General features: G+C 39.9%; 1 protein-coding gene across 7 annotated transcripts in view; it reads left to right on the top strand.

Annotated features, from left to right (window-relative positions):
* Nucleotides 1-689: 689 nt before the first annotated feature.
* Nucleotides 690-11,403, top strand: part of LOC106570268 (phosphatase and actin regulator 4B) — a 48,448-nt gene continuing 37,734 nt past the window's right edge. For 2 of the 7 annotated variants that reach the window (XM_045694764.2, XM_045694758.2), the window contains exons 1-2: nt 695-967; nt 5,310-5,429. The gene's annotated coding sequence lies outside the window, so the exon portion shown is untranslated. Of the gene's footprint in view, nt 968-2,828; nt 2,974-5,309; nt 5,430-11,403 lie in introns of those variants that run through there. The other 5 variants (XM_045694760.2, XM_045694762.2, XM_045694765.2 and 2 more) reach the window with 5 other exon arrangements.

Genomic DNA, 11,403 nt, shown 5'->3' with positions numbered 1-11,403 from the left:
AGTGTTATCTTTACCCTGCAATTTCACATAATGACCAGCAGAGATCAGAGTACTCACATTTTTGACACTTTATTGATCAATTGCACACAATGTCCAACCGAAATTTTACTTCCGCTTTTAACCCCACCCCCTCCGAAAGACACACTTACATACATATGATTTTGGAAAGGCATGGGGGGGTTTAAGTGCCTTGCTCAAGGGCACAATGAATGTGGGCAGACCCGCGAGCAATTGCGCCAACTCATGATGAATTAAGATTGTTTGTGGCCCTCACCCCCTTCAAAGTTGCCCATCTATCGCTTGTTAGGATAGGCCTATCATCATAAAGTCATCTATGATTTTGAAATCAACTCCAGTCATTTGGAGATGGGAAGGGATATTATTTTCCGTGGTCCACGGAACACTAAAAATGCCCCTCGGACAGTCAAACAAACATTTTGTTGTGTCAAACTTTACGTGACATTTCATTACCATTCCATCCTCGGAGTGGCCGCATTGTTTGTATGAGCTAGCTAAACATTTCTACACTCGATGTATACGTTTGTTTCCCGTATTTAAGCAGTGCATTCTTTCTATGGATTCTCTAAATGTTTGGAACGCACATCTATCTACAATAGTAGTCCGCAAAAAAACAAATAACCTACAGTTCACGTCACTGCAAAGGTGGAGCGCCTCATTTTACATCTTCAGTGCGCCTGTGCAGCCTCACTAATCTCTGTCCACTTTCAACAGTGATTTCTGGGCACAGTTTTGAAATTGATAGATAGCTACTACGTATGTTAATATCAATCTAAGCAGTCTATGTAGAAATTAAAATGTATAGACTATAGTAACCTGATATTAGTTGTTGCTTGAGTTTTGGCACTTTAGGTAGCTAAATTATCTGGTTATTTTAACTAGTTCCGGCTTTGTAGCTAACACGGGGATTTAAGTCGAGCGACCCAGTTTTTGGAGCAATATTTCAAAGGTAAGTGCATAGCTAGCTATTATATATTATTTTTCAAGATACATAACCGTTTCACGGAGAACATGCATTATTGTGTTCATTGTTAGGTCAGGAAAGTTGTTAACTGGTTAGCGACTAGCTAGTCATTCAGACATTAGCCGGAATTCTGAAAACTACTATAGCCACCTGTTGCTTGCTTGTTTACGTCAGCTATTTTGCTTGTAAGCTACAGTACTTTAACATAGTAGTCTATCATATCACATACTTTTTGTGTATCAATGCTAGCTAGCCTTTTCATTAACGTTATAGTTAAGGTCAATCTTTATTCTGTCTGACTAAATGTTCTTATAGCTAACCAGCTACAGTAACTATATGATAAATTAGTGCAACTAGCTAGCTGGCTATGCAGCCAGGTCAAGACAGGTGCAGTGCACCTGCAATTTTCCATGACACAACTCGTTTGCCGATTATTTTGTGCCATTATAACGTTAATGACACAGCCAACATTTTGCCGACTAAATACTAAGTTGATGGTAAGTTATTTAGCGCATTAGTTATTTCTGCTTGATGATAGACCCAGTCAGAGCCCTGCTCTGGTTTGCCCACCTGTAATGCCAAGTGCCAGAACAAAATCATTCTAGGTTATTGAAGGCCGAATAGACTTGACCTTTACCACAATTCCATACTATATTTCCGTCTGTATGCCATCAAATAGGCATAAAAGCAGTTTAGCAGACGCACACACACAAGTGCCAACAAGGCACTTTTTTAAATGGGCTCGATCTATTTTGTCTACTACAGTCATCAGTTGGATTGTTTTCAGGACATTGTGTATCATCATGTCAGCAAAAAACAGATGGAGCCATTGTTTACAGATGGCTCATTTCTGGGGTCCTTGATCAACCAAACCTAAACCATTCAGTTTCACCAAAATAATGTTTCATGTCGAGGCATATCTCTTGGAACAATACTTACGATTCACCCCCTACTATTTTGTGAACTAACACTTGACTTTGCTGATAGTAAGTACATTTTAACTCAATAAAGTAACTATGACTGACATGTGGTTGTCCCACCTAGCTATTTTACGATGAAAATGCACTCACTGTAAGTCGCTATGGATAAGAGTGTCTGCTAAATGACAAAAATGTAAATGTCAGGTTGAATGTGTCCTTCGCTATCAAATAACTGTTTAAAACCCGTTTTTATCCAGGGTCTCTTGTAGAAGTGGGTGATTACATGGTAGCTTACTCTCGCGTGGTCTAGAATGGACTACAATGGCAGCCCACAGGTAGAAAATGGGAGACTCTAAATAAAACTTATTTTAAATGCTTATTTGATAACGAAGGACACATTCAACATGACAAATCGTAAGTATTGTTCCTAGAGATATTGGAAATGCCTCTGTTGATGGGTAACTTTATTTTGGTGAAACAGAATAGTTTAGTTTAGGTTTGGTTCATCAAGGATGCCAGGCTGTAAACAATGGCTTGTTGCAGGACTAAGCAAACAGTAATAACCCTTTCAGGTAAGCTCTTTTTCACAAGCCCCATCTAGATAAACTACAATTTAGTTTCACTGTGTTACAAATACTCGTAACTTGAACAAAGTCTCATTCAGCATTATTAGTTTCTCCAGTTTAATTACCTTGTGCCTCATTCAGTTTGATCTCTCTGGTTTCTTTACTGTTGTGATTTGAATTGGAAAGAGACTGCGTGTGTAACCATGTAAAACATAAGATTAGTTGACTGTCATGTTGCTGGGCGTTTTTAGTTTCCACTCATTTAGAGAGTAGAGGAGCAAATACCTCTCAGGAATTCCTTTACAGCCATTTCTGCTTGTTCCAACAAGTGTCAAGTTCCTTCAGTGCTGACTGGAGGTGGTAAACAGCTCTGTAGAATAGGATACCTCAGGGTTTGTCTGAGTTGTCCGGTTCTTCTAGAGAGAAGATGAAAGAAAGAAATTGTTTTACTACGGTTTTATCAGATCGAGATTCTCAGTTGTATGCAAGTCAGTCGTTTTTAAAGGTAAGGCTATTGCTTCACTTTGTTTTATATAGGTTGCTTTAACACTTCACTGCAAAAGGTCATGAAAATCTGTAGTCTGGGTTCAAGTCCATGGTTTTAGTGAGGAGGTTGTAATGTTTCTGAACAGAAAATGATAGATTTCTTCACTTTCCAATTCAGCACATCGTCACATCCATGCTACCTGATTAATAGACATTACATTACATTTACATAATAGGCCTACATTTAGTTAATTAGGGCCTATTTGTTTCCAATGGAAAGTTGACGATATGTGGTTAATTATTGTTTCAGACTTTTAATGGTTACTGCTCTGCTGTCAGTTGGCTATATGAATAAATTATTCCAAGCGCCCCCCCCACCACTCTGTGTGTGGACATGGCCAGTGCTGCAGAATGAACCCGACACAATGGGTGATTGTACCCACCCAGGTCTTCCAAGCTCTTCCCAGGCTTGCGGCATTATGCTGTGCTCTAAGAACAAGCCGTTAATAAGATGTCAGGGAGTACAGAATAAGCTGCACTGGTTGTTGCTCTCTACAATATTTATGAACGCTATCTCACAATGAAAATGGAGAGCAGCTGATTTAGCACCAGAAGTAAATTATGTATGCATTTTTAGCCTGATGTAGGCGTTTTATTCCATCAGTTCAGTTTGAGAAGTTACTTTTCAAATGCCAGGTACAGGTGGCATTACTAATCTATAGCCTAATAAGTAATACATAAAAAATTAGGTAGGTGCTTATGTTAGATCTCACATGTACAAGTGTGTATTATACACGTGTGAATTGTAAATGTGTTTTTTGCATATCGTAACTCCCCCTGAGACACCCTCGGATAGTAGGGTCACGGCCAGGGTCTGGCATTATCAACGGCAATCCTGACACAATTAGGGTTAGGTGCCTTGTTCAAGGGCACATTGGCAGATTTTTCACCTTAATGGCTCAGGGATTTGAACTAGCAACCTTTCAATTACTGGCCCATGCTCTAACCGCTAGGCTACCTGTCACCCATGTAGGCAATGTGTGTATGTAATTGGCACAGTCGAAGGAGCATCCACACGGTCACACACGCACTTTAATTTCGATGAAAGTACCCACAATCTCCTGGCAGCATCACCTTACCAAACCTGAAAATCTGGCTTCCTTCACCTGTCACTTTATTCCTTTTTGTGTCAGGTTCTGGTTCCCTGATGCAGGAGAGAGGCCATAGGACTCTAAAACAGTCAAACAACCACCTAAACATACCAATAAGCACAGAGAGATGGGTCATTACCTGCTCTGCTCACCATTTGAACTTAAATGGCGCTAGACCGAGGTGTGTGTGTGTGTGTGTGTGTGGTGTGTGTGTGTGTGTGTGTGTGTGTGTGTGTGAGAGAGACACTATCTGTTGCTTGTTCAAGTGTTCAGGACCTGTTGTGCATTATGGAGGCCTAGTCTAACCTCTAGTTTACTCTTTGATAGGCCACACAAAACAGCAGCAGCCAGGTGAACATTAACTCTCCATTTTGTTTGCCTTTCCTGCCTGCCCATAACAGGTCATTTGTTGCTTTTTAAAAGCTAGCCTAGTCTACCTCTCTTCAGATCTGCATTGGAGTTGAAGTAGTCTATGAGCTAGTCCCTAATGCACAGCTTGGAATTTTGAGTATGAAACTGAGTGAAGCAGATCTTTCTCTCTAGTGAATAATTTGTGGGTAATCTCACGTTGGCTTTACTCGGGCATCCATGTGAAGGTCAAAAGCATTGGCTATATACATGTAGGCCTATAAGAAATAGTCTACTGATTATGCCATTCAATATAAGCAAGCATAATAACCAGACAGATACTTGGCATGCATGCTCTGTCTAGTTCCACAGGTGCCTGAGCCTAATGCCCTGGCAGTGGGGATTAGTTAGGCTAATTTAAGTGGTGTACAGAGTGGCGTACATACGGACACTGCTACTGCCGTGGGGAATGACATCACGTGTGTCTCTTTCTGTGTCAGTGTCTACTCACTGCAGTGACATTGCCAAACCGGTTAGACCGCAAAGCTGACCATGCGTGAGATTGCTGCAGCTGAAACGGGACCGCCTAGCCTATGTCCTGACTGTTCTAATGGTTATTTACATCTCCAATGTGCAGCAGCTACGTTAGTGTTTAGGTTCAGCAGTTCAAGCGGTGTGTTTTTCATGTTGTCACTTGTCAAGGTGAAGTTGTCATGATGTCTTTGGATATATTAGTCCCTAGTGACCGTCCCTGTCCTCCTTGGCAGAGATATTGATCTGTATGCGTTTTATCGGCCCCAGAAGGCTTCAGTGTTGTCAGCACTCTCTAGTACAGTTGTTTTTCTCTTTTATATAGGAATAATTCAAGTCCTTCACAGAAGTCAGGAATCACAGACACTACTTGGCTCTAATCAAATGAATCCCAGACACTACTACTGACTGGGGATGTTACAAGGCCTATGATCTTCTGAAGTGAGTAAGTAACCTAGCTGTTTGCCCAGAACTGGCTCTACTTAGTCCAAGTCATGCTCACTGGCCACCTTGCCAGGGCTGTTACCTTCTGATTGATACAGTGGTTTCTCCTTTAACACCCCCGCTTCATTGATTTTCCTCACTTTGACATGAGGGGGTATATAAGCCACCCTGACTTGCGGAAGGTGTGTGCACACTACGGTCAGATATCCTCAAATGGAAACCCAGTCGATCACGCCCAGCGGTATCACTGAGGCTTTTCAACTTTACATACTGCGCATCAGTAGTTAAAAGTTGCGAGCTTACGCTGCGGGACTTAGAGGTAATTTATGGTTTAGTACGGTACCCTGCATCACCACTTCATTGCTCCAGACCAGCGCAAGGGGGAGTTAGAGTACTGATTATTCTTTTAATCTAACTGACAATGAATGGGTGACATAAATCTACATAGAAACTGATAATTGTGCACGACTTCAGTATTACTTACTAAAATGTTACACTAGGGTTTTTATTATATTATTTTGCTCATACTGTAGCACTGTATGCCACTCCCGCCCGGTCACGTTGTATAGCTCTTGAGTGGCACAATGGTCTAAGCTGTGTTGCTACAGATGCTGGTTCAATACCCACGGCAGCCTCGAATGGGAGACCCATGAGATGACTGTAGGTTTTTGGTTTCATCCCATGTTCAAGAATGGCCTTTTTCTCGCTCATTTTACATTATTTGAAAACCAAATAATTTCCAAAATCTTGCAATTTTTTTTTTAAACAAAGCGATTATTATTAATTTTGAATGATATGGATTTTACCATTGGATATTCTCACAGATATATTATTAACCCTGTTATTAGCAGGACAATATATATTGGTCATATTGATCATGGCTCCCGAGAGGCACACAATGGGACTGCCTTGCAGTTCTCCAGCTGTATCCACTGAAAGTGCGTAAGGTTCAAGGCACGAGGGCAGGGGGCACAGGATGGGCCGCAGAGCCACGCACAGAAGACCGACTTAGCCCATGGGGGAGGGGGTGGACCGCCACACTGACAACACTTTTTAAGGGGCATTGCGGTAATGGCGCTGACTAGGGAAACGTTCCCGCTGTTCTGTTCTTAGTGTCAGTCTGCAGGTTCAAACTAAAACAATGTAATTAATAATGGCATCTTTATGCTTTCGTTTATGAAATAATGATAAAAATACTTTCAAAATGCTGATGTTTATTTGGTTATGGATCCGTAATGTATTACTATGGGAATAAATATCACTGAATTACAGAAATATTGGAACAAAGTTGTCTAATGAAGGTAAACAAATTGTTGCTTACTGGAAAATACTTTAACACACAGCCACGTTGTACGCACCATTAGGGCTATTAGCAGGACTATATTTTGGCCTTTATGGGTGGTGCACAATTGGCCCAGCATTTCTCTCCCTCTAAAAACAGAAATAAATGTTTTGGCCTTTACAAATATTATTTTGGCCTTTATTCAGATGCTCTCTCTTGTTTTTTTGAAAACTAAATAACCTTATCTTTATATATTATCAAGTTGATGACAGTCATATAGCTGGCACCTACATAAAGCTGAGTGAGTCACTCATTCATGGCTTTGGATCAAAATAAATAAGTACAAACATTCTTTCTGATAGTCTTTAAAAAAATAAATGTTTTGGTTATCCTGACCTGGACACCATGTACAGTATTATAATAGCCCATTATGGGCTATTAGCAGGACAATATACCTTTACCTCTCTGTATTTTGATACTTTGTGGATGGGGGCTCCGGAGTGAATGGTAAATTCTTATTTACAAGGACAGCCTACTCCTTCCTCCCCTTCGGGGAATTGAATCCCGGTCTCCAGCGTGCCCGCAGAACACTGGATTCTTTAGCTAAATAGACCAGCACTGTACTCCCGACCGTGACGTTGTACAGCGCCATATTTTACGTTCCATTCTAACGGTAACCTAGAGGGTTTTTTGTTTTCCTTGGGATAGAAATAACCTAATATTAATTAAGCAAGTACAAGTCAAAAGTTTGGACACACCTACTCATTCCAGGGTTTTTATTTATTTTTACTGTTTGTAGACACTACATTGTAGAATAATAGTGAAGACATCACAACTATGAAATAGCACATATGGAATCAGTTAAGAACAAATTCTTATTTACAAAGACCGCCTACTCCTTCCTCCCTGTCGGGGATTTGAACCCCAGTCTCCCGTGTGCCCTGCAACCTCTATTACAGCTATTATTGCAGGCTACCAAATGCTTCTCAAAGATGCCCTCTGGTGGTCAAATTAACACTAACTAGCATTAGTAGTACCAGTGGTTCACACTTAAATAATGTGCCATAGAATTCTGCGGCACCATGCAAGCTGTGCCGCAGTATGCTGCAACTTTTAAAGGAGGAACCACTGTATGTATAAGTCAAAGATTTGACTTCCTCTTTGAGATCTGGCCCATGTTCACTAGGCACATGTTGATGAATGTTGCAGATAGAAATGTCATAAATAGAGCAGACATGAGTCCTTATTCTACATTTCAGAGGAGCTTGTTTGTTCTACATGATGTGCAGTGCCTTCAGAAAGTATTCACACCCCTTGACTTTTTCAAAATGTTGTTCTTACGTCCTGAATTTAAAATGTATTCAATTGAGATTATTTGGGATTATGTTTTTCTAGATATTTCAACCCCTTTGTTATGGCAAGCCTAAAGTTCCCAGAGTAAAAATGTGCAAAGTCACATAAGTTGCATGGACCCACTCTGTGCAATAGTGTTTAACATGATTTTTGAATGACTACCTCATCTCTGTACCCCACACATACAATTATCTGTAAGGTCCCTCAGTCAAGCGGTACATTTCAAACACAGATTCAACCACAAAGACCAGGGAGGTTTTCCAATGCCTCGCAAAGAAGGGCACCTATTGGTTGGTGGGAAAAGAAAAAAATCTGACATTGAATATCCCTTTGAGCATGGTGAAGTTATTAATTACACATTGGATGGTGTATCAATACACCCAGTCATTACAAAGAGACAGGCATCCTTCCTGACTCAGTTGCTGGAGAGGAAGGAAACCGCTCTGGGATTTCACCATGAGGCCAATGGTGACATTAAAACAGTTACAGAGTTGAATGGCTGTGATAGAAGGAAACTGAGGATGGATCAACAACATTGTATTTACTCCACAATACTAACTTAATTCACAGAGTGAAAAGAAAGAAGCCTGTACAGAATGCAAGTATTCCAAAACATGCATCCTGTTTGCAACAAGGCACTAAAGTAATACTGCGAAAATCGTGGCAAAGCTATTGGTGGTGCTGAGGATGCAAACACTTATTTATTTAATATTTGTACACTGTGAGTGTTGCTTTACCACTCTCCATCACTGATGTGGAGTACACCTCCACTGATGTGGGTACTCCACTGATGTGGAGTACACCTCCACTGGTATGTTTTGTGCAGAGGGAGGCAACTCCCGCCTTTGTTTATTTACTGTTCCGAGCAGGCTAGTCTATGCAATCAACTTGTCTGCCAAGGAAATTGATGTGAAGTTGTCCGTGGTCACATTTATGCCTTTGCCCATGTAAGGCTCCACAAGTCTCAAAACCACAGTCTCGGACAGTTGCTCAGCCGCTGGCCTTGTCTCACCTTTCCCCAGATATGGAAAGCCATTGAGCAAGTACTTGGTTTCGACACTGGCGGCTATTATGTTACTAGTTATTATGGTACTAGTTTTTGCTTATAGTAGCCAGAGCAATGCTGCTGCGTGAGTGGTCATGTGCCTAATGCATGGACAGCATGGATATTCTTGGAAAAGGTGGCATTTGGACCTCTTGAATTTGGAGTTATTTGACAAAGGTAAGTGTCATAGAAACTGCAGAATATTCTCTTTCAGATACTATATAGAAATCACAATGTTTTACCTGCATGTGACTGAAGGAGGATTTGATAAAGCAATGCTCTTTTCCCCGCATCTGTCAATTACAAGATGCGCTCTTCTCTTCATGTACAATTTGACAATTGATATGCCTAATGTTGTCACTCATCAGGTTATTGTCGATTTTAATCTTGTCTAACTCTTATGTGTGAAATTAGTTTTGGTGTAGTTTCGATGTGCAGGTTGACTGGCATTTGTTTCCCCCTCATCAACTTGGATAGAGTCAAGGATGTTTTGTATTATTCTAAAGGCCATCTGCAACACATGGCATGTTTTCATTTCCCTTCCAATAAATTAGTAATAGTTAGAGTAAATAAAACAGTCCTGTAACATCTTTTTACAATGTAAAACGTCAGAGAATGGTATCAACCTGCAAGGTGTGCCATCAAATTATTAAAATGAGCGGCAACGCTGATAAATAGGCAGCACAAACTCATCATCATCACACTATTGTTTTAAATTAAATCAACCTCCTCATTCAGTTAGTCCTAATTTAAATTCTATTGTGAAGTAACTTACACAATTATTGCCCATTTGCCATTCATTAAGTGGGCTGGCATCGCTTGCTTTGCTAGATAGTCAAGGATATGTTTAGCATTCTTCTAAAGGTCTACTGCAATATGTAGCACGTTTTTGTTTCCATTACAATACATTTGATTAGTTATAGTAAATAAAACAGTCCCATAACCGCTTCTTTTTACAAATTAAATCATAAAAGAGAATGGTATCAACCCGCAAGGCATGCAGTCAAAGGATTTACTGCTGTTTTTTTAATATTTATTTATTTTAATTTTTTGTTGTTTTTTTAATTTATTTTTTAATAGGCATAACACAAACTCATTGTTTCTAAATGAAATCAACCTCTTTACCCTCCTTATTCAGTTAGGCCTAATTTAAATTCTATTGTGAAGTAACTTACACAATTATTGCCCATTTGCCATTCATTAAGTGGGCTGGCATCGCTTGCTTTGCTAGATAGTCAAGGATATGTTTAGCATTCTTCTAAAGGTCTACTGCAATATGTAGCACGTTTTTGTTTCCATTACAATACATTTGATTAGTTATAGTAAATAAAACAGTCCCATAACCGCTTCTTTTTACAAATTAAATCATAAAAGAGAATGGTATCAACCCGCAAGGCATGCAGTCAAAGGATTTACTGCTGTTTTTTTAATATTTATTTATTTTAATTTTTTGTTGTTTTTTTAATTTATTTTTTAATAGGCATAACACAAACTCATTGTTTCTAAATGAAATCAACCTCTTTACCCTCCTTATTCAGTTAGGCCTAATTTAAATGCAATTGTGGAGTAAGGTGCACAATTATCCATTTCTCATTCATTCCGTGAAGAGCGAGAGACTGCATTAGTGCCTGACTGGGTTCCAAAGCGTTACAGCACATTGTGTTGACTGATTTATAAGTTAGGAATAGGTGTGAGGAAAAAAGGCTCTAAAATACTTTTCAGTGTGTGATTTTCGATTCTGACAAATGAGCAGTGTAAAATACAAACCTTTTTAAGGAAAAGTCAGGGAAGGAGCAGGTCATAGCCTTTTTGTCGGCTGATAAATAAAATCATAATGTGGCCTACGGCAGTTCAAGTGTTAAGAACTGGGGAGTTTTTCAGGATAAAAAATAAACGCAATTTACATAAGCACAGGCAAAATCCTAGAGGAGAACCTGGTTGTCTGCTTTCCACGAGACACTGGAAGATTAATTCACCTTTCAGCAGACAATAATGTAAAACACATTACAAATCTACACTGGAGTTGCTTACCAATAAGACGGAATGTTCCTGAGTCGCCGTGTTACATTTTTGTCTTAAATCTGGCAAGATCTGAAAATGGTTCCCTTATATATTTTTTTGTTTTTATTTAACTAGGGAAGTCAGTTAAGAACAAATTCTTATTTACAATAAGAGCCTTCACCGGCCAAACTCGGACAACACTGGGCCAATTGTGCGCCGCCCTATGGGACTCCCAATCACGGCCGGTTGTGATGCAGCCTGAATACGAACCAGGGTATCTGTAGTGAAGCCTCA

This window comes from Salmo salar, chromosome 14 (assembly GCF_965601325.2).
Source record: "Salmo salar chromosome 14, fSalSal1, whole genome shotgun sequence".
NCBI lineage: Eukaryota > Metazoa > Chordata > Actinopteri > Salmoniformes > Salmonidae > Salmo > Salmo salar.
The sequence above is the reverse complement of the archived record's forward strand: the minus strand, read 5'-3'. Positions and strand labels throughout refer to the sequence as shown.